At 31.4% G+C, this 23,356-nt stretch overlaps 2 long non-coding RNA genes across 2 annotated transcripts; both read left to right on the top strand.

The window, feature by feature from the left end:
• Positions 1-627: 627 nt before the first annotated feature.
• On the top strand, positions 628-6,081 carry LOC139495430 (uncharacterized). The gene is made up of 3 exons (XR_011657338.1): positions 628-1,908; positions 3,567-3,668; positions 5,344-6,081. It is a non-coding gene; the product is annotated as an uncharacterized lncRNA (long non-coding RNA).
• A 3,378-nt stretch (positions 6,082-9,459) lies between these two features.
• LOC139495429 (uncharacterized) lies at positions 9,460-14,455 on the top strand. Its single transcript, XR_011657337.1, has 2 exons — positions 9,460-10,037; positions 10,728-14,455. It is a non-coding gene; the product is annotated as an uncharacterized lncRNA (long non-coding RNA).
• Positions 14,456-23,356: the final 8,901 nt, after the last annotated feature.

Genomic DNA, 23,356 nt, shown 5'->3' with positions numbered 1-23,356 from the left:
ACAGGTAGAATATGATAGGGACACTTTATGTTTTAAATCATATTCTACCTGTTGTAATTGGCAGAAAACAACAAGAATAATATGATGGAGACACTGTATGTTTTATATCATATTCTACCTGTTGTAATTTGCAGAAAACAACAAGTAGAATATGAAAGGGACACTGTATGTTTTATATCATATTCTACCTGTTGTAATTGGTAGAAAACAACAAGTAGAATATGATAGGGACATTGTATGTCTTATGTCATATTCTACCTGTTGTAATTGGCAAAAAGATACAAGTAGAATATGATAGGGACACTGTATGTCTGATATCATATTCTACCTGTTGTAAATGGCATAAAACAACAGGTAGAATATGATAGGGACACTTTATGTTTTATATCATATTCTACCTGTTGTAAATGGCATAAAACAACAGGTAGAATATGATAGGGACACTTTATGTTTTAAATCATATTCTACCTGTTGTAATTGGCAGAAAACAACAAGAATAATATGATGGAGACACTGTATGTTTTATATCATATTCTACCTGTTGTAATTTGCAGAAAACAACAAGTAGAATATGAAAGGGACAGTGTATGTCATATCATATTCTACCTGTTGTAATTAAGAGCCAATCCGCCAGAAAACCATGCAATATTCAGAAAATCGTCCAAATCGACAATCACAACTTGACAAATTTTTATATATAATCTCAATCCTTGACATAAAATAAAAAAAATTGGCTACTTAATTTTCGCCAGAATTGTATCTATTTTTAGTAACAGCCTCATTTGCATAATTATGTAAATTCATTAGAAAACCAAGGAAAAATCCAACATTTAATGCCTTTTAAGAACTACCCAGATGCATATTAAATGGGGGAGTTGAGTTTTTAGAGTAATGTCAGTTGGAACCCATTTATTTTACCATGTTCTGGTCAATACAAATGAAAATTTAAACTATTTGGCACATTGCCAGGAGCACGGACGCAAAGGCTGGATTTTTCATACATGAATTTACATGACTTTTACTTGCTTCTAACTTGCAAGACCCATTCCGTATATGTTTACAACTTATATTAGTTTTAATTATGGTGTATTTTTTATAATAGATTAAAATATTAAGCTTGGCAAATGACTAATACATGTTAATTTTTGCCTTGGAAGAATGGTGATTTTAGTCCCGAATTGGCACATTTTGATTTTGATTTTAATTTAATTATAAATACAATTGTAATAAAATAGCTAATAAAATCATTTAAAAAAGTAAAATAGATATGTCTAAAAATTTAAATAAGACGTTTTTGTACTGCAAGTGCAAAAATCAATAAATATTGGCTGAAACCAGGGAGTACATCTTTTAAGCTCTTCCATTGACTTATCTCCCTTGGACAACATGTCAGCTCCCAGTGATGAACTTGGCAGACAAAGTTTACAGCGAAGTTTGCAACTTTAATAATCTAGGAGGAGTATTTGGGCTATCCCAGCATTATGCATCTTCATATTACAAACTATTTAAGATATCTGAATGCACTAAAGACCAAATTAGCATTTCCCAAAAGAATAGTTACTGCCAATGCAAGAATCTGCCAATCATGACAATAAATTACCAGACAATAATCATAACTTAGTGAATAAACATGATGAAAACTATGGTGTAGAATTTCCAACAGGAGTCCTTGTTTTATATAAGACGAGGAGTGGTTTATTTTCCTATGGTTGTTATATCATCTCGTCTTAGACATGTTAGAATATGCTTGAAGTACAGGGACTTTTATGGAATTCATTGACATCATAGTCAAGCAAGATGTCAACATCCCGTCCAACGTCTTCCAGCAAGCCAATTTGAAAGCTGACCAAGGATCTTCATCATTTCGTGACAGGGTGTATACAGGACGAGTCATTCCACTAGGATCAGGTACATTTTACAACTCTTAACAATCAATTTTCATAAGTACAACTCTTAACAATCAATTTTCATTAGTTCCTTATACATGTATAAAGGCCGTTTAAGGGGGTTTCATTAGGGGGGGTGGGGGTTCTGATCCCGGAACACCGCTTATTGTTTTGTTAGATTCCAGTATCCCAGCTATACTATGCACCTAAGCAATTCTCATTTTTTATAATTTCCCTTGTCCCGCTAGACCTTAATTCCTGTTTTCACGGCACAATAATTTGACTTTCCCCTGTCACGCTTACGAAAAATTGGCAATCCCGCATCACGCTTAGACCCTAATGAGACCCACTATATAGTCAATCTGAAATTAGGGGACCAACATTTGATACAATAGCCAGATGAAAAAAAGAACGGAGGGAGTTGAAGTTAAAAGGGCATGTGAATATTCTTTAACACCTGACCTGTTTCTAGCACATCTTATCTATTTCCTATAGCCAAGTGCAAACAAATAATATACTGTAAATTGAGAAATTATTGTAATGTTTTTATTATTGCTAGAATGTGAAAGGGTAATCATGTAAAACATTTTTATTTTGAAATTGCAATTTAATTAAAACTCACATGTTGAGTATTTTTTATATGAATCAAACAGGATATTTCTGAACATCGCAAAATTTAAATCACATTTCAGTCTTGAATTATAAAACCGCATTAATAAACCTATGCAACAGTTATATATTAAATGTATATGGCATGAGTCTTGGGACCATTTAATTACCAAAAAGAAAGGGGAAGGATTAGAATGGTCAAAATATCCTTGTCAGCTAAGGACAGAATTTAAATTGTTAAGCTATTAACCAGGGTACAATATACATCATGTACATGTATATTAATTTTTTGCTTAAAAAACAATTTATAGACCATAAGCCTGATAAGCATGATAGTAATCAAAATTTATTTCAACATGTTCAACATTAAGCAGGACAATATGTTTTTATTCTCTTACCCTTAGTTTAATTTTAAGTTTTTAATGGAAGTTGTACATGTTCAGGTCTTTGTTTATTAAAAATTACCTGGTTGTAAAGCCTCATTCCAATAGTTATCAAAAGTACCAGGATTATAATTTTATACGCCAGACGCGCGTTTCGTCTACATAAGACTCATCAGTGACGCTCAGATCAAAATAGTTAAAAAGCCAAATAAATACAAATTTGAAGAGCATTGAGGATCCAAAATTCCAAAAAGTTGTGCCAAATACGGCTAAGGTAATCTACTCCTGGGGTAAGAAAATCCTTAGTTTTTCGAAAAATTCAAAGTTTTGTAAACAGAAAATTTATAAAAATGACCATATAACATGTTTTACATACAACATACTGTACATGAAACACTAGGTAAATTTATCTAAAGAATAATCTTGTTTAATGATCTATTATACAATGTCAATGAATGTAGGCCATGGCGACTAAAAAATCAAAAGGCATTGCAAACTTTTATAAAGTTCAATTTTGGGACCTTACATGTACATTGATGTACATGTATGTATAAATGTATGAATTATAATTATAGAGCCCTTTTTAAAAGAAACAAAAAAAAAATGCACAGTGATGCTACACTACCCTACAATTCCTGTGATACAAAATTGAAGAATTATTTTATAGTTTAACACTTTTCATTTGTAGGACTATTGTCATGATAATAGATGCAGGCAATGCTGATGGTTTTTGTGAATGTGACAATAAATAGCCAGGTCAAACTAAATACATGTAAAGAACAAGATACTGGTAAGATATTATTAACTTATATATTAATTTTTAAAACTGTTTGGAAAATATGGTTATCATGACATACAAAGTATATACGTCATCACCTTTATCTATACTATTAAACGAGAAGACCTCATTTTGGGTGTCGCTTCTCTTCTTTCCACAATAAATTAATCAACACGCCTCTGTGTCCTTTAGGTACAGTGCATAGTGCCATTTGTCATCCATTCATATGATTATTCAGATTGAGTTATTTTTGGAGAAAAACGAGAAAAAAGGCATCCGGATATTGTCCCGTCATTGGACGAAATTTTAAGTCAGATTAGACTTCCGGTTTGCGTTTAACTGTATACTTTGAACATACATCATTGTACATATACAAAGAATAAAGTGTATTTTCAGAATTCTATCTGCTATCATTTTCAAGTTTACTATCCACGGCAGTCACAGAGTTTAATAATAGATAGGGTCTGTATACAATATCAATGACCACTATGAATCGATTAGTAAACTTAGAATTGAAAGTAAATACACTATATTTATATAGTAATGAATGTTCATAATATACAGATAAGCGCTAAAAATATTCATGTGAACTTTTGATACCTTTTCTGAAATTCTCCAGTCATTAAATCTTTTACAAAATTCATTGATTACAAAAAATAAGAAGATGTGGTATGATTGCCATGTTGAGACAACTCTCCACAAGAGACCAATATGACACAGATATTAACAACTGTAGGTTACCGTACGACCTTCAACAACCAGAAAACTAGCGGCCTTATTTATGTACAAAAAAATGAACGAAAAACAAATATGTAACACATAACCAAACAACAACCACGGAATGTTCATAACATACTAAATGTATGTTCATATTGAAATTGATAGAAAACCAAAAATGGGAATATTGGAAATAAAGGAGGAGGGATAAAAAAAAAGCATTTTCCTGTCCCCAATAACCTATGACTTATGATACTTTTGCTGAAATTCTCCAGTCATTCAATATTTTACAAAATTCTTCCAACAACACTTTACATACTTTAAACTACGCTCTGAATGCCCGCGATTTCGCGGGTGTGTTCTAGTAATAATCATACATCAGTTTTATTGAACATGTCTTTGTTATCTTGGTTTTCCCATTGAAAAATCACTTTTATACTAATTCAATTTGTAGTAGGAATACATGACATATCAATTATATACGAACAAATTAATATGCAATCGATCTTCAAAAAAGGCAGGGCGCCCTGGAAACTGTAAAAAGGGCACAGGGCGCCACTCGGAAAAGGGCGGGCGCCGCGCCCTCTGAAAACGGCCTAGCTGGAACACTGCATGTAGTACATTCGTACATATGTAGGGCGGCTCCTATGTTTTGCATTCAACAACTATTACATTTTCAAGATGGCCACCAAGGATGGCAAAAAAAAAAAGTTGTCATCTTTATTTCCTGTCAGTGGTAAACATGTAAATGAAAAATATGAAAAAAAGTGGTATGATTGCCAATTAGAATAAATGACATAGAACTTATATGTAAGCTATATGTCTTCATATGCCATATGGCCTTTAACAATGCACAAGACCAATACTGCATATCTATTCAGCCATAGAAGGCCAAAAAATTAGAAAATGAAAAAATATGAAAGCTAACAGCCTGATCTATATATGTACATGTATGTTTTGTGATTTTCAGATCTAGACTCACAGCTAACTGAACTTTTACAGCAGTCAACATCAGATTGGAAGACTGATAATGCTTCTGACAGAAACAATTTCAACCAACCAAACAAGTAACAGAAACTTTGCATCTTTAAAACACTACTTACATCTTCCATGGGATGATGTTCCAAAAAAAAAAACAGTTCATCATTAATGAAGATTTTTATGTTATGGATTTTCTTTTACAAGAAAGTTAATGTACACTTGTTTTTATAGTAAAACCTTGCTGTTCAAGTATCAAAAAAACATTTAACTTTATTGAAATTTGAAGATTCATATGACTTGCTTTAATTTTGTTATTTCTCAGGATGTCATGTAGAGGTACAGTCATGACAGTAATCTAAACAGCTATTCAATTTCATTCAAAATTCTTTGAAAATTTGGCACTAGTAAATATAAACTGAAGTAATTTGTTTTTCGTTTAGTTATGGGATTTTTATGGCCAGTAACAAAGTAGTCGGTGCCTTAAGTTTTACCCTTGTACTAAAATTCAGATTTTCCATAATTCCATAATTCAGTCATTCCGAAACAAACTATTATACGGTGTTTTTTTCTAAACGCCATAGATATTGGCCTGATTTTTGGTATGTAAGTTGACTATGATGAGTTACAGATCAAGTATAAGTTTTGTTCCACTCCCCTAATTTCTTTTGAAATTACCCGCTATGGACTTTGATAAATTGTTGAAAATCACAGTTATATGCACTTTTTTCCTAAAACAGATTATTTTATTAATTTAGAGTTTATTAAGAATTCTAGAAAGTAGATCGATATGCATTTTCAATTTTAACTGAGATTGTGTCATGCAAAACATAAATACCACTATCTGCTGTGTCCAATGCCATGGTAATTTGAGCAGATATTAATTTTTTTAATCATTTGTTGGCCAATGGTAATCATTATATGAGTACATCATAAAACTACATTGACCATTCTGGAATAGCAATACTGGATAAAAGTACATTGACCATTCTGGAATAGCAATACTGGATAAAAGTACATTGACCATTCTGGAATGGCAATACAGGATCAACCATTCTGGAATGGTAAAAGTACATTGACCATTCTGGAATGGGAAAACTGGATCAACCCTTCTGGAATGGTAAAAGTACATTGACCATTCTGGAATGGCAATACAGGATCAACCATTCTGGAATGGAAAAAGTACATTGACCATTCTGGAATGGGAAAACTGGATCAACCATTCTGGAATGGTAAAAGTACATTGACCATTCTGGAATGGGAAAACTGGATCAACCATTCTGGAATGGTAAAAGTACATTGACCATTTTTGAATGGAAAAACTGGATCAACCATTCTGGAATGGTAAAAGTACATTGACCATTCTGGAATGGCAATACTGGGTCCAACCATTCTAGAATGGCAATACTGGATCGACCATTCTGGAATGGCAACATGGGATGGACCATTCTGGAATGGTGACAGTACATTGACTTTTTTGGAATGGCAATATCACATTGACCAATTTGGAATGGTCCTAGGTCTGTTACTATATGGATCTTTTTTTGTTTGGCAGCAGTACTTAAGCAGAGCATCACTGTCTTTCTTGCATCGTGGGAGTTTCATTTCTATCAGGTAACATAGACCATGAAAATATGAGTAATAAACTGTTCAATTTTGTTTTCTGTTGGAGAGTTGTCTCATTGGTTATCATATCACATCTTCTTATTTCTATATTCAAACACTATACCATTAGAAAAAAAAATGAAATACCAGTGGAATATAATTTATGACTGAAACTTTGTAAAACTTGCATGTAAACAGACTTAAAACATGAAATTTGCATTTTGGTCAACAGCATCATTTACAGAACCTGACTAATAACAAGAAATGACATACCAAAAAGTACTTGAAGCTACTAAAACCTACTGGTACCAAAAAAAATATCCATTTCAAGTGATAAATAGAGAACAATATATATTTACACTTTGGGTATTCAGCTGAATTTTGTTTCCAAATGACCTCAGATTTGTCTCCAAATAACCTTTTGAATTGTGGTGCAATTTTTTATGGGAATTTGTGTTTTTCATTAATGTTTGTGATTTTACTTTTCATTAATGGCGGATTAATTTGCATACAAGTGTAAATATGTCTATACAAGATATTCATATGTTTTTTATTCACCTTATTCCCCTTCTTATTAACTATTTAGGCACAAACCATTTTTGTATTGATCTTCACTGCCTTAATCAGAGTTTTATGAAATATCAAAATAAACACAGATATCAATGACTTTATAGCACAAGAACTTTATTTGCATATTTTTAACACACAATTTTCTTGTGTAGTAAAAAAAAAAAAATATCATAAATATTCATAACATGCATGGTAATAATGATACAACATCATTACATATTTATTAACTGGTAAGTTATTTAAACCAGATATAAAAAAAAACTGCATAAACATTTGGAACTAGATGCCATTAAGACGGGAGCCATCTCTGTGGGCCCCACTGTCAATAACGTGGGGTAAACAAGTTGTATGGATAATCTGATATGAAGCATTATTTGAAGTTATTACATAGTCTCATTTGTGATTGTTTGTCAGGTATAAAGTATGAAATAATAACAGCTGTCCTCTCAAAATATAGTGTGGATCAAATTTGTTAGCGATGGACAGACCAACAGACAGACAGACCTTTGACCTAGGAAGTTGTACATACATCAGGACACACCCTCTGGTGTTGGTTAAATTGGATGTCAAGTATAATATTTGAAATCATAACGGTTCTCAAGATATAGAGCGGACACGATCTTCACCACAGGACACGGGGTTGTCAACTGAAACCAAAGTTTTTTTTACCTTGACCTTTGACCTAGGAAGTTGAACATACATCATGACACGCCCTCTGGTGGTGGTTAAAATGGATGTCAAGTATAAACTTTGAAATCATAACGGTTATCTAGATATGGAGCGGACATGATCTTCACCACAGGATATGGGGTTGTCAACTGAAACCAAAGTTTTTGACCTTGACCTTTGACCTAGGAAGTTGTACATACATCATGACACACCCTCTGGGGTTGGTTATAAAAGTATTAAGTATAAAATCATAATGGTTATCTAGATATGGAGCGGACACGATCTTCACCACAGGACACGGGGTTGTCAACTGAAACCAAAGTTTTTTTACCTTTACCTTTGACCTAGAAAGTTGTACATACATCATGACACGCCCTCTGGTGGTGGTTGATAAACATGTAAAGTTTAAAGTATGAAATCATAATGGTTCTCTAGATATGAAGCGGACAAAGAGTTAAAGTGTTACGGACGGACAGACTGATCACTATAGGGCAACCCGCCCAAAGGTGGGGCCCTAATTAAGAACCATAATCTATAATTACATGAATGAGTTGGTGGTCTACATAAGAAGTATAATAAAATTTGCTTATATTTTGCGAGAATGTATACTTTACCATGCTTTTTCATTAATATAAGAAAAATGTAACCCAGGGTTCATAAAAGTTAACTACAGGTTGTGCGAAACTGACCAATTTTAAACAAATTATCCTTTAAAAATACATTATTGTGAATACAAGAAATCTAACAGATAATTTTGAAATAAAATGAGACAATTTTTAACAAGAGACCAAATGACACAGAAATAAACAACTATAGGTCACAGTATGGCCTTCAACATTTTTTCCCAACAAAAGTCTGACTATATAAGCAGCTTCAAAGGATAGAATCTGTTGTATTAAATTTTAAAACATTAAACATCAAGAAAAACAACTGCCTTTATTTAAAGGTTTTGACAAAATGTGTATATTTTAATATGTTGATTCAAACTATTTATTACTGTGCATTTTTGTTGGCAAAATTAATAGCATTAAAATACAGAAAATAGTTTGACAATCAAATTTTGTTAATCAAATAACTGTATGTCACTGCATGGTCATTTGCCATGATATTGAAAGTGGCCGTGCACAATTAAGGATTTGATTGTTAATAATTTGAAAATTCAGTGGTCTTAAATTTATACAATCAAATAAAATTTCAGTAGGCTTAACTCTATACACATCTAGTGTTATCATGAAAATAAATTAAAAATAATCAAGCTTGTCAACCAGTGAATAAGAAATAGTAATAAATTAAAACATCAAATCCATGTTTGTTCAACTGTGACTTATATCAGCACACACAAGTGTATTAGCAGCATTTTGTTTTTGTTTATTTTTTACATACTGCGTACCTTACACAAATATACGACTTGCACAGAAAAGGAAGAGGACAACAGGGCTTGCTCTTCCTAATTTATCATGTTGCTATGTACATGTAAAAATTGTTTGTGAATTGATTTTGTTTTTCATTAAATTTTGTATATTATCCTTTTTAAAACTCTTTTCTCAATGCATACATGTAGGAAGAAAAATTTGGTTGACAAAAATGCAGTTTTTTATTAATTATCCTCTGCTTATATATTTTAGCTATTCAAAGAACTTCAAGGCATCAAAGATGAAGACAGGACATCTTTTCTTCAAGATGCCCTTGACAAGTCAATTGAAGTGTCACTTAGAAAAGTTAAACTTGCAAAGAAAAGAAAAAAATTAGAGGAGTGTATGATGAAAATAACAAAATGTAAAACTCCAGATTCGTGTAAAGAGATATATCCAGACCATTGGGATGGAATTGACAGATTTATAGGTATTAGAAATTAAGTTGTATTACAATTATCTGAAGATAAAAGCAAAAACGTAATTTATAAATATTTAAACAAGGGTTCAGTTTTTATAATACCTGTAAATTTAAAGAATAAACTGAATTAACACAATCATAAACTTATCTGACACCCTCAAATCTAAAAGCTGCATTATAAAGAATTTAATATGACAAACAAGTTCATAGTTGGGGCTAATAATGTTTTTCGTGTGGTTTGGGTATGTTTTCTATTTCTGACATGAATAGATAGTTCTCATATTACACTGTCCTGTGTGTTATACAAAAATGCCTTTATTTGTTTAGCCAATGAAACCTCCTGAAACAATATTGCAGCATTTTCATTGGCTATTTGTTAGGTCATTGGTGACAGTTTAAGGTCACAATGATGTAATTTCTTCCAAACGTTTAAAAATGTTTGAAAAGGACATGTGACGTCACAATGCAGTTTTAATGTGAAAGCGACTGGTCATACATTTCATTGATTTTTTATAATGCAAAAATGAATGTTTACCATAAGAAAAATAGGTTCAACAACTAGTGAGAATAAGATAATATTAAGTACAAAAACAATGATAAGTACCAACTACAGGTGTCAACCATTGTGTTGCTCATGCAAGTTTAAATTTGATGCAATCTCCTAACTGTTTGTAATTCTTTTTAATTGTATATTTGCAGGATTGGAAATAACAAAGAATGTGATTCCTGCAGTATTTGTAGAATATTGCCAGGAAGCATCTGAAACTGCTGATTTGGATGATTGTGTGCTGAAGGATTTTAATCCTGAAATTAAATTCACAGTGACTTTAAATCGAAAAGATATAACGCAAATTTGTCACATTGAAACAATCATGAATACATATAAAAAAAAAGGCTTTCTTGAAATTAGTAAAAAAACAAAATGAAATACTTAAGGCTGTTGATGAATCCATATGTACTGAAAAAGATGACACCATGACCATCAGTAACGACTCGGGTTTTTCTGATACAAGTATTGATATAAGTGACAGCGCTTTTATTCAAGATGAATCTCTTACAGATTCACTCACTGATTTGTTGAATGAAAGTAATGCTGAAACACAGCCGCCAGAAAACTGTACATCACAAGACTTATTCAGCAATTGAAAATAATTGATATTTTGTACAATTTAAGGTGGTACACAACACTTTCACTCAAATGCATTTGGCTCCTTTAATTTTCATTAAATTTTGACAAAACATTTACTTTGACCTGCTCAGAAAAGTATAAAAAGTTATAGATTTTGAACCACATAATTTACGGGCATGATGTCACTGGATAATATAGCAGTATGACATCATTGAGAAGCTTAATTTCTCTTTACTATTAGTACAAGATTAAAATGTTCAGTTGATTTTTCAAGAGTTGTCTCCCTGTAGTGTTACGTACCACCTTAATAATTTTTAATATTTTATAAATCAAATGTGTACATAAAAAATGTAAAATGGTAGAAAGAAAATTACAACATATGTAAATTATTCATCTCATATATATTTTGTAATACAAAGTAAAACTATTCTGTATCAAACTAGCATGTTTTATATGTACTTTAGAGATAAAAATATGAAAAATAATGACTGCACAGGAAAATTTTGTGTTTTATAGAAGGAAATAAACTTCTGGTGTTCATAGATATTTGTGTTTATCTTATTTTATATTGAATTTTAACTAAGGTTATGATCATTCAATGTTTTGTGGGTTTGTCATTCTTTTGATAATCTTTAAATGGTTTAACTTAGATTTTCTCAAACATTAATTAATAAGGAAAACAATAAACATAGTTGGTTAATTGACATAGATTTTGGGGGGAAATTTAAAAAAAAAAGTCTTGTATACTTTATTTTATCACAAAAAGCTTCTAATTAAAAAGAGAAAATGTTTGTTCTTAGAAAATAAATCCCAAAAGAAAAATGGATGGTTTGTGCCTGAATAGTTAATAAGAAAGGGAATAAAAAACATATGAATATTTTGTATAGACATAATTACATTTGTATGCAAATTAATCCACCATTAATGAAAAACACACAAGTTCCCATAAAAAATTGCATCACAATTCAAAAGGTTATTTGGAGACAAATCTGAGGTCATTTGGAGACAAAATTCAGCTGAATACCCAAAGTGTAAATATATATTGTTCTCTATTTATCACTTGAAATGGATATTTTTTTAGGTACCAGTAGGTTTTAGTAGCTTCAAGTACTTTTTGGTATGTCATTTCTTGTTATTAGTCAGGTTCTGTAAATGATGCTGTTGACCAAAATGCAAATTTCATGGTTTAAGTCTGTTTACATGCAAGTTTTACAAAGTTTCAGTCATAAATTATATTCCACTGGTGTTTCAATTTTTTTTCAAAAGTATAGTGTTTGAATATAGAAATAAGAAGATGTGATATGATAACCAATGAGACAATTCTCCAACAGAAAACAAAATTGAACAGTTTATTACTCATATTTTCATGGTCTTTGTTACCTGATAGAAATGAAACTCCCACGATGCATGAAAGACAGTGATGCTCTGCTTAAGTTATTACTGCTGCCAAACAAAAAAAGATCCATATAGTAACAGACCTAAGACCATTCCAAATTGGTCAATGTGATATTGCCATTCCAAAAAAGTCAATGTACTGTCACCATTCCAGAATGGTCCATCCCATGTTGCCATTCCAGAATGGTCGATCCAGTATTGCCATTCTAGAATGGTTGGACCCAGTATTGCCATTCCAGAATGGTCAATGTACTTTTACCATTCCAGAATGGTTGATCCAGTTTTCCCATTCCAGAATGGTCAATGTACTTTTACCATTCCAGAATGGTTGATCCTGTATTGCCATTCCAGAATGGTCAATGTACTTTTATCCAGTATTGCTATTCCAGAATGGTCAATGTAGTTTTACCATTCCAGAATGGTTGATCCTGTATTGCCATTCCAGAATGGTAAATGTACTTTTATCCAGTATTGCTATTCCAGAATGGTCAATGTAGTTTTACCATTCTAGAATGGTTGATCCAGTAATGCCATTCCAGAATGGTCAATGTACTTTTATCCAGTATTGCTATTCCAGAATGGTCAATGTAGTGTTATGATGTACTCATATAATGATTACCATTGGCCAACAAATGATTAAAAAAAATAATATCTGCTCAAATTACAATGGCATTGGACACAACAGATAGTGGTATTTATGTTTTGCATGACACAATCTCAGTTAAAATTGAAAATGCATATCGATCTACTTTCTAGAATTCTTAATAAACTCTAAATTAATAAAATAATCTGTTCTAAACGCTTTCAGATATTGGGCTCATTTTTGGTATGTGAGTTACAGATCAAGTTTAAGTTTCGTCATGCTACCCTAATATTTGCTGTAATTTCGGGCTTTGGACTTTGAAAAATTTTGGAAAATCAAAGTATAGGGACCTTTTTTCTATTAAAATGCTTTCAGATATTGGGCTGATTTTTGGTATGTGAGCTAACCATGATGAGTTACATATCAAGTTTAAGTTTCGTTCCGCTGTGTATTTTTTTCCAGAATTAAGGGTTTTAAACTTTGAAAATTGTTCAAAATTCACATTTATATGGACATTTTTCTATATGCCTCCAGATTTAGAGCTGACTTTTTATATATGTGAGACAACCATCATGTTTGTATCCACATGTGTTATTGAAATTGCAGATTTTCAAATTTTTGAGACGTAGCCTTTCGTGTTGCTTTGACACATCTAGTTTAAGATACATTTATGATTATCATTTTTGTATTGACTACATTACAGTAGATGCATTTATGATTTTCATGTTTTTATTGACCACATTGCAGCAACATAGATATATAGGTACCTGGCAAATATTACCTTGTTAGCATACTAGGTTCAAAGGGCCATAAAAAAGTCCATCTCTTAGTGTCAAAATCATCTCTATATTGCAACTGTTTACATTTTTCTCTTTTAAACTATTATTTTAAAAACTTTAGAAGAAGTATCATACATATATGTATATATATATATATTGTAAAAACTATCAAAATGTCAAGATCTTTTACTACCCAAAATTTTTCTGAAAAATTGGCACGTAACATCTATGAGCTATTGTACCTGAAGTGTGTAAATTTACAAATTTTCAGAGTTTTCTGCTAATATCTGACAGCTATATCAATATGATATAAGAAAATATTGCAAAAGTGGTCAGAAAAACTTATTTTTATAGCCTGAACTTATTCTAAATTATTTTAAATTTATTGCTTTTGAATTATGTGTTTTTTATCGTTTTGAGGTGCACAATTTGTCAATTCAAGCTATTTCGGCTCCTGGGAGCCTCTAGATTTGTAATGAATAATTTGTATTTGTATATGATTTTTTTTCTTAATGTATTAAATGAAACATTAATTATTCTTTTCCTTTTGTTGTTATACTTATTTATAAATCCAGATCTTATAATATCTCAGATTTTAAAAATTAGACGGCAAAATTGAGAAAATTTGAATATGCAGGCTACCCCATTTTGTTGTAGCATATACTAGACACCAACATTATTTGCCGAGCTTAATATTTTTTTTGATTGAGTATATATAGTTATACTTTGCAAGTAGATATGTTGTTTTACAATAATAAACGGGTCTTGGAGTATTTTGGCTCTTAAAGATGACCAAAATCAGCCATTTTGGACTTGAAGCTAAATAGGACATATTGAAACGGTTAGATTATACATACACTTTATAGACAGCATTGTTATTTCTATGCATTCTTACACCTAAAGTGATGTATTACTAGGAACAACTATCAAAAATTTATAAATATTGCCATGTTTTTTTATTTAAACCATCAAAACATGCCAAAAAAGGCTTATTTTTGACGTTTTCGAGCAATTTCTGCTGTTTAAAGATGGCGCCTCAAAAAAATCGGTTCAAAATTTCCCAAAAAAATATTGTGTGGTTAATTACATCAATAAGGTGCACCAATGTGCCAAGTATGAACTCATTTGGCAAAATTGGCATTCGGACAGTTTTGCATGGTTTTCTGGCAGATTGGCTCTTAACAGAACAAAACAAGGAATGTATGAAAGGTACACTATATGTGTTATATCATATTTTACTTGTAATTGGCAGAAAACAACAAGTAAAGTATGATAGGGACATTTTATGTATTATATCATATTCTACCTGTTGTAAGTGGCAGAAAACCATAAGTAAAGTATGATAGGGACATTTCATGTCTTATATTATTTTCTGCCTGTTGTTATTGACAGAAAACAACAAGTAAAAGTATGATAGGGACATTTTATGTCTTATATCATATTCTACCTGTTGTAAGTGGCAGAAAACAACAAGTAAAGTACGATAGGGACACTGCATGTCTGATATTATATTCTACCTGTTGTAATTGGCAGAAAACAACAAGTTAAGTATGATATGGACACTTTATGTCTTATATCATAGTCTACCTGTTGTAAGTGGCAGAAAACAACAAGTAAAGTATGATAGGGACATTTCATGTCTTATATTATTTTCTGCCTGTTGTTATTGACAGAAAACAACAAGTAAAAGTATGATAGGGACAGTTTATGTCTTATATCATATTCTACCTGTTGTAAGTGGCAGAAAACAACAAGTAAAGTATGATAGGGACACTGCATGTCTGATATCATATTCTACCTGTTGTAATTGGCAGAAAACAACAAGTAAAGTATGATATGGACACTTTATGTCTTATATCATAGTCTACCTGTTGTTATTGACAGAAAATAACAAATAAAAGTATGATCGGGACATGGAATGTCTTATATCATATTCTACCTCTTGTAATTGGCAGAAAACAACAAGCATAAAATGATAGGGACATTGTATGTCTTATATCATATTCTACCTGTTGTAATTGGCAGAAAACAACAAGTAGAATACGATAGGGACACTGTATGTTTTATATCATATTCTACCTGTTGTATTTGGTAGAAAACAACAAGTAGAATATGATAGGGACATTGTATGTCTTATATCATATTCTACCTGTTGTAATTGGCAAAAAAACAACAAGTAGAATATGATAGGGACACTGTATGTCTTATATCATATTCTACCTGTTGTAAATGGCATAAAACAACAGGTAGAATATGATAGGGACAATTTATGTTTTATATCATTTTCTACCTGTTGTAATTGGCAGAAAACAACAAGTAGAATATGAAAGGGACATTGTATGTCTTATATCATATTCCGCCTGTTGTAATTGGCAGAAAACAACAAGTTAAGTATGATAGGGACACTGTATGTCTTATATCATGGTATACCTTGTTGAAATTGACACAGAAAACAACAAGAAAAAGTATAATGGGGACATTGTTTGTCTTATATCATCTTCTACCTTTTGTAATCGGCAGAAAATAACCAGTAGAATATGATAGGGGCATTGAATGTCTTATGTCATATTCTACCTGTTGTAATTTGCAGAAAACGACAAGTATAATTTGATAGGGACACTGTATGTTTTATATCATATTCTATCTGTTGTAATTTTCAAAAAACAACAAGTAGAATATGAAAGGGAAATTGTATATCTTACATCATATTCTACCTGTTGTAATTGGCAGAAAACAACAAGAAAAGTATGATAGGTACACTATATGCGTAATATCATTGTCTACCTGTTGTTAAAGACAGAAAACAACAAGTAAAAGTATGATAGGGACATTGTTTGTCTTATATCATATTCTACCTGTTTTATTGGCAGAAAACAACAAGTATAAAATGATAGGGACATTGTATGTCTTATATCATATTCTACCTGTTGTAATTGGCAGAAAACAACAAGTATAAAATGATAGGGACATTGTATGTTTTATATCATATTCTACCTGCTGTAATTGGCAGAAAACAACAAGTAGAATATGATAGGAACATTGTATGTCTTATATCATATTCTATCTAATGTAATTGGCAGAAAACAACAAATAGAATATGATAGGAACATTGTATGTCTTATATCATACTCTGCCTGTTGTAATTAGCAGAAAACAACAAGCAAAGTATGAAAGGTACACTATATGTGTTATATCATATTTAACTTGTTGTAATTGGCAGAAAACAACAAGTAGAATATGATAGGGACATTGTATGTCTTATTTCATGGTCTACCTGCTGTAATCGGCAGCAAACACAAAGTAGAATATGATAGGGACATTGTATGTCTTATATCATATTCTACCTGTTGTTATTGGCAGAAAACAACAAGTATAAAATGATAAGGACATTGTATGTTTTATATCATATTCTACCGGTTGTAATTTGCAGAAAACAACAAGTAGAATATGAAAGGGACACTGTATGTCTTATATCATAATCTACCTGTTGTAATTAACAGAAAAAAAACAAGCAAAAAAAAAGTATGAAAGGTACACTATATGTGTTATATCATATTTTACTTGTTGTAATTGGCAGAAAACAAAAAGTAAAGTATGATAGGGACATTGTATGTCTTATATCATTGTCTACCTGTTGTTATTGACAGAAAACAACAAGTAAAAGTATGATAGGGACATTGTATGTCTTATTTCATATTATACCTGTTGTAATTGGCAGAAAACAACAAGTAAAGTATGATGGGGACACTGCATGTCTGATATCATATTCTACCTGTTGTAATTGGCAGAACATAACAAGTAAAAGTATGATAGGGACATTGAATGTCTTATATCATATTCTACCTCTTGTAATTGACAGAAAACAGCAGGTAGAATATGATAGGGACATTGTTTGTCTTATATCGTATTCTACCTGTTGTAATTGGCAGAAAACAACAAGTAGAATATAAAAGGGACATTGTATGTCTTATATCATATTCTACCTGTTGTAATTATCAGAAAACCACAAGCAAAGTATGATAGGTACATTGTATGTCTTATATCATTGTCCATCTGTTGTTATGGACAGAAAACAACAAGTAAAAGTATGATGGGGACATTGTTTGTCTTATATCATATTCTACCTGTTGTTATCGGCAGAAAATAACAAGCAGAATATGATAGGGACACTGTATGTCTTATACCATATTCTACCTGTTGTTATTGGCAGAAAACAACAAGTATAAAATGATAGGGACATTGTATGTCATATCATTTTCTACCTGTTGTAATTATCAGAAAACAACAAGCAAAGTATGAGAGGTACATTGTATGTCTTATATCATTGTCCATCTGTTGTTATTGACAGAAAACAACAAGTAAAAGTATGATGGGGACATTGTTTGTCTTATCTCATATTCTACCTGTTGTTATCGGCAGAAAACAACAAGTAGAATATGATAGGGACATTGTATGGCTTCTACCATATTCTACCTGTTGCTATTGGCAGAAAACAACAAGTATAAAATCATAGGGACATTGTATGTCTTATATCATATTCTACTTGTTGCAATTGGCAGAAAACAACAAGTATAATATGATAGGGACACTGTAAGTTTTATATCATATTCTACCTGTTGTAATTGGCAGAAAACAACAAGTCAAGTATGATAGGGACACTGTATGTCTTATAGCATGGTCTACCTGTTGTTATTGACATTAAACAACAAGTAAAAGTATGATGGGGACATTGTTTGTCTTATATCATATTCTACCTGTTGTAATCGGCAGAAAACACCAAGTATAATATGATACGGACACTGTATGTTTTATATCATATTCTACCGGTTGTAATTTGCAGAAAACAACAAGTAGAATATGAAAGGGACACTGTATGTCTTATATCATAATCTACCTATTGTAATTAACAGAAAAAAGCAAGCAAAGTATGAAAGGTACACTATATGTGTTATATCATATTTTACTTGTTGTAATTGGCAGAAAACAAAAAGTAAAGTATGATAGGGACATTGTATGTCTTATATCATTGTCTACCTGTTGTTATTGACAGAAAACAACAAGTAAAAGTATCATAGGGACATTGTATGTTTTATTTCATATTATACCTGTTGTAATTGGCAGAAAACAACAAGCAAAGTATGATAGGGACACTGCATGTCTTATATCATAGTCTACCTGTTGTTATTGACAGAAAATAACAAGTAAAAGTATGATAGGGACATTGAATGTCTTATATCATATTCTACCTCTTGTAATTGGCAGAAAACAGCAAGTAGAACATGATAGGGACATTGTATGTCTTATATCGTATTCTACATGTTGTAATTGGCAGAAAACAACAAGTAGAATATGAAAGGGACATTGTATGTCTTATATCATATTCTACCTTTTGTAATTATCAGAAAACCACAAGCAAAGTATGATAGGTACATTGTATGTCTTATATCATTGTCCATCTGTTGTTATGGACAGAAAACAATAAGTAAAGTATGATCGGGACATTGTTTGTCTTATATCATATTCTACCTGTTGTTATTGGCAGAAAACAACAAGTAGAATATGATAGGGAGATTGTATGTCTTATACCATATTCTACCTGTTGTTATTGGCAGAAAACAACAAGTATAAAATTATAGGGACATTGTATATCATATCATTTTCTACCTGTTGTAATTATCAGAAAACAAGAAGCAAAGTATGATAGGTGCATTGTATTTCTTATACCATTGTCCATCTGTTGTTATTGACAGAAAACAACAAGAAAAAGTATGATGGGGACATTGTTTGTCTTATGTCATATTAGACCTGTTGTTATCGGCAGAAAACAACAAGTAGAATATGATAGGGACATTGTATGGCTTATACCATATTCTACCTGTTGCTATTGGCAGAAAACAACAAGTATAAAATCATAGGGACATTGTATGTCTTATATCATATTCTACTTGTTGCAATTGGCAGAAAACAACAAGTATAATATGATAGGGACATTGTATGTCCCTATATCATATTCTACCTGTTGTAATTTGCAGAAAACAACAAGTCAAGTATTATAGGGACACTGTATGTCTTATAGCATGGTCTACCTGTTGTTATTGACAGAAAACAACAAGTAAAAGTATGATGGGGACAATGTTTGTCTTATATCATATTCTACCTGTTGTAATCGGCAGAAAACAACAAGTTGAATATGATAGGGACATTGTATGTCTTATATCATATTCTACCTGTTGTAACTGGCAAAAAACAACAAGCAAAGTATGAAAGGTACAATATATGTGTTATATCATATTTAACTTGTTGTAATTGGCAGAAAACTACAAGTAGATTATGAAAGGGACATTGTATGTCTTATTTCATAGTCTACCTGTTGTTATTGACAGAAAATAACAAGTAAAGTATGATATGGACACTTTATGTCTTATATCATAGTCTACCTGTTGTTATTGACAGAAAATAACAAATAAAAGTATGATCGGGACATGGAATGTCTTATATCATATTCTACCTCTTGTAATTGGCAGAAAACAACAAGCATAAAATGATAGGGACATTGTATGTCTTATATCATATTCTACCTGTTGTAATTGGCAGAAAACAACAATTAGAATACGATAGGGACACTGTATGTTTTATATCATATTCTACCTGTTGTATTTGGTAGAAAACAACAAGTAGAATATGATAGGGACATTGTATGTCTTATATCATATTCTACCTGTTGTAATTGGCAAAAAAACAACAAGTAGAATATGATAGGGACACTGTATGTCTTATATCATATTCTACCTGTTGTAAATGGCATAAAACAACAGGTAGAATATGATAGGGACAATTTATGTTTTATATCATTTTCTACCTGTTGTAATTGGCAGAAAACAACAAGTAGAATATGAAAGGGACATTGTATGTCTTATATCATATTCCGCCTGTTGTAATTGGCAGAAAACAACAAGTTAAGTATGATAGGGACACTGTATGTCTTATATCATGGTATACCTTGTTGAAATTGACACAGAAAACAACAAGAAAAAGTATAATGGGGACATTGTTTGTCTTATATCATCTTCTACCTTTTGTAATCGGCAGAAAATAACCAGTAGAATATGATAGGGGCATTGAATGTCTTATGTCATATTCTACCTGTTGTAATTGGCAGAAAACAACAAGTATAATTTGATAGGGACACTGTATGTTTTATATCATATTCTATCTGTTGTAATTTTCAAAAAACAACAAGTAGAATATGAAAGGGAAATTGTATATCTTACATCATATTCTACCTGTTGTAATTGGCAGAAAACAACAAGAAAAGTATGATAGGTACACTATATGCGTAATATCATTGTCTACCTGTTGTTAAAGACAGAAAACAACAAGTAAAAGTATGATAGGGACATTGTTTGTCTTATATCATATTCTACCTGTTTTATTGGCAGAAAACAACAAGTATAAAATGATAGGGACATTGTATGTCTTATATCATATTCTACCTGTTGTAATTGGCAGAAAACAACAAGTATAAAATGATAGGGACATTGTATGTTTTATATCATATTCTACCTGCTGTAATTGGCAGAAAACAACAAGTAGAATATGATAGGGACATTGTATGTCTTATTTCATATTCTACCTGTTGTTATTGGCAGAAAACAACAAGTATAAAATTATAGGGACATTGTATATCATATCATTTTCTACCTGTTGTAATTATCAGAAAACAAGAAGCAAAGTATGATAGGTGCATTGTATTTCTTATACCATTGTCCATCTGTTGTTATTGACAGAAAACAACAAGAAAAAGTATGATGGGGACATTGTTTGTCTTATGTCATATTAGACCTGTTGTTATCGGCAGAAAACAACAAGTAGAATATGATAGGGACATTGTATGGCTTATACCATATTCTACCTGTTGCTATTGGCAGAAAACAACAAGTATAAAATCATAGGGACATTGTATGTCTTATATCATATTCTACTTGTTGCAATTGGCAGAAAACAACAAGTATAATATGATAGGGACACTGTATGTTTTATATCATATTCTACCTGTTGTAATTGGCAGAAAAAAACAAGTAGAATATGAAAGGAACATTGTATGTCCCTATATCATATTCTACCTGTTGTAATTTGCAGAAAACAACAAGTCAAGTATTATAGGGACACTGTATGTCTTATAGCATGGTCTACCTGTTGTTATTGACAGAAAACAACAAGTAAAAGTATGATGGGGACAATGTTTGTCTTATATCATATTCTACCTGTTGTAATCGGCAGAAAACAACAAGTTGAATATGATAGGGACATTGTATGTCTTATATCATATTCTACCTGTTGTAACTGGCAAAAAACAACAAGCAAAGTATGAAAGGTACAATATATGTGTTATATCATATTTAACTTGTTGTAATTGGCAGAAAACTACAAGTAGATTATGAAAGGGACATTGTATGTCTTATTTCATAGTCTACCTGTTGTTATTGACAGAAAATAACAAGTAAAGTATGATAGGGATATTGAATGTCTTATATCATATTCTACCTTTTGTAATTATCAGAAAACCACAAGCAAAGTATGATAGGTACATTGTATGTCTTATATCATTGTCCATCTGTTGTTATTGACAGACAACAACAAGTAACAGTATGATAGAGACACTGCATGTCTGATATCATATTCTACCTGTTGTATTACCTGTTGTAATTGGCAGAAAACAACAAGTTAAGTATGATATGGACACTTTATGTCTTATATCATAGTCAACTTGTTGTTATTGACAGAAAATAACAAGTAAAAGTATGATCGGGACATTGAATGTCTTATATCATCTTCTACCTCTTGTAATTGGCAGAAAACAGCAAGTATAAAATGATAGGGACATTGCATGTCTTATATCATATTCTACCAGTTGTAATTGGCAGAAAACAACAAGTAGAATATGATAGGGACACTGTATGTTTTATATCATATTCTACCTGCTGTAAGTGGCAGAAAACAACAAGTAAAGTATGATAGGGACATTGTATGTCTTATTTCATAGTCTACCTGTTGTTATTGACAGAAAATAACAAGTAAAAGTATGATAGGGATATTGAATGTCTTATATTATATTCGACCTGTTGTAATTGGCAGAAAACAACAAGTAGAATATGAAAGGGACATGGTATGTCTTATATCATTGTCTACCTGTTGTTATTGACAGACAACAACAAGTAACAGTATGATAGAGACACTGCATGTCTGATATCATATTCTACCTGTTGTATTACCTGTTGTAATTGGCAGAAAACAACAAGTTAAGTATGATATGGACACTTTATGTCTTATATCATAGTCAACTTGTTGTTATTGACAGAAAATAACAAGTAAAAGTATGATCGGGACATTGAATGTCTTATATCATCTTCTACCTCTTGTAATTGGCAGAAAACAGCAAGTA

Source organism: Mytilus edulis, chromosome 11 (genome assembly GCF_963676685.1).
Source record: "Mytilus edulis chromosome 11, xbMytEdul2.2, whole genome shotgun sequence".
Lineage (NCBI taxonomy): Eukaryota > Metazoa > Mollusca > Bivalvia > Mytilida > Mytilidae > Mytilus > Mytilus edulis.
This window is presented reverse-complemented; position numbering and strand designations above follow the sequence as displayed.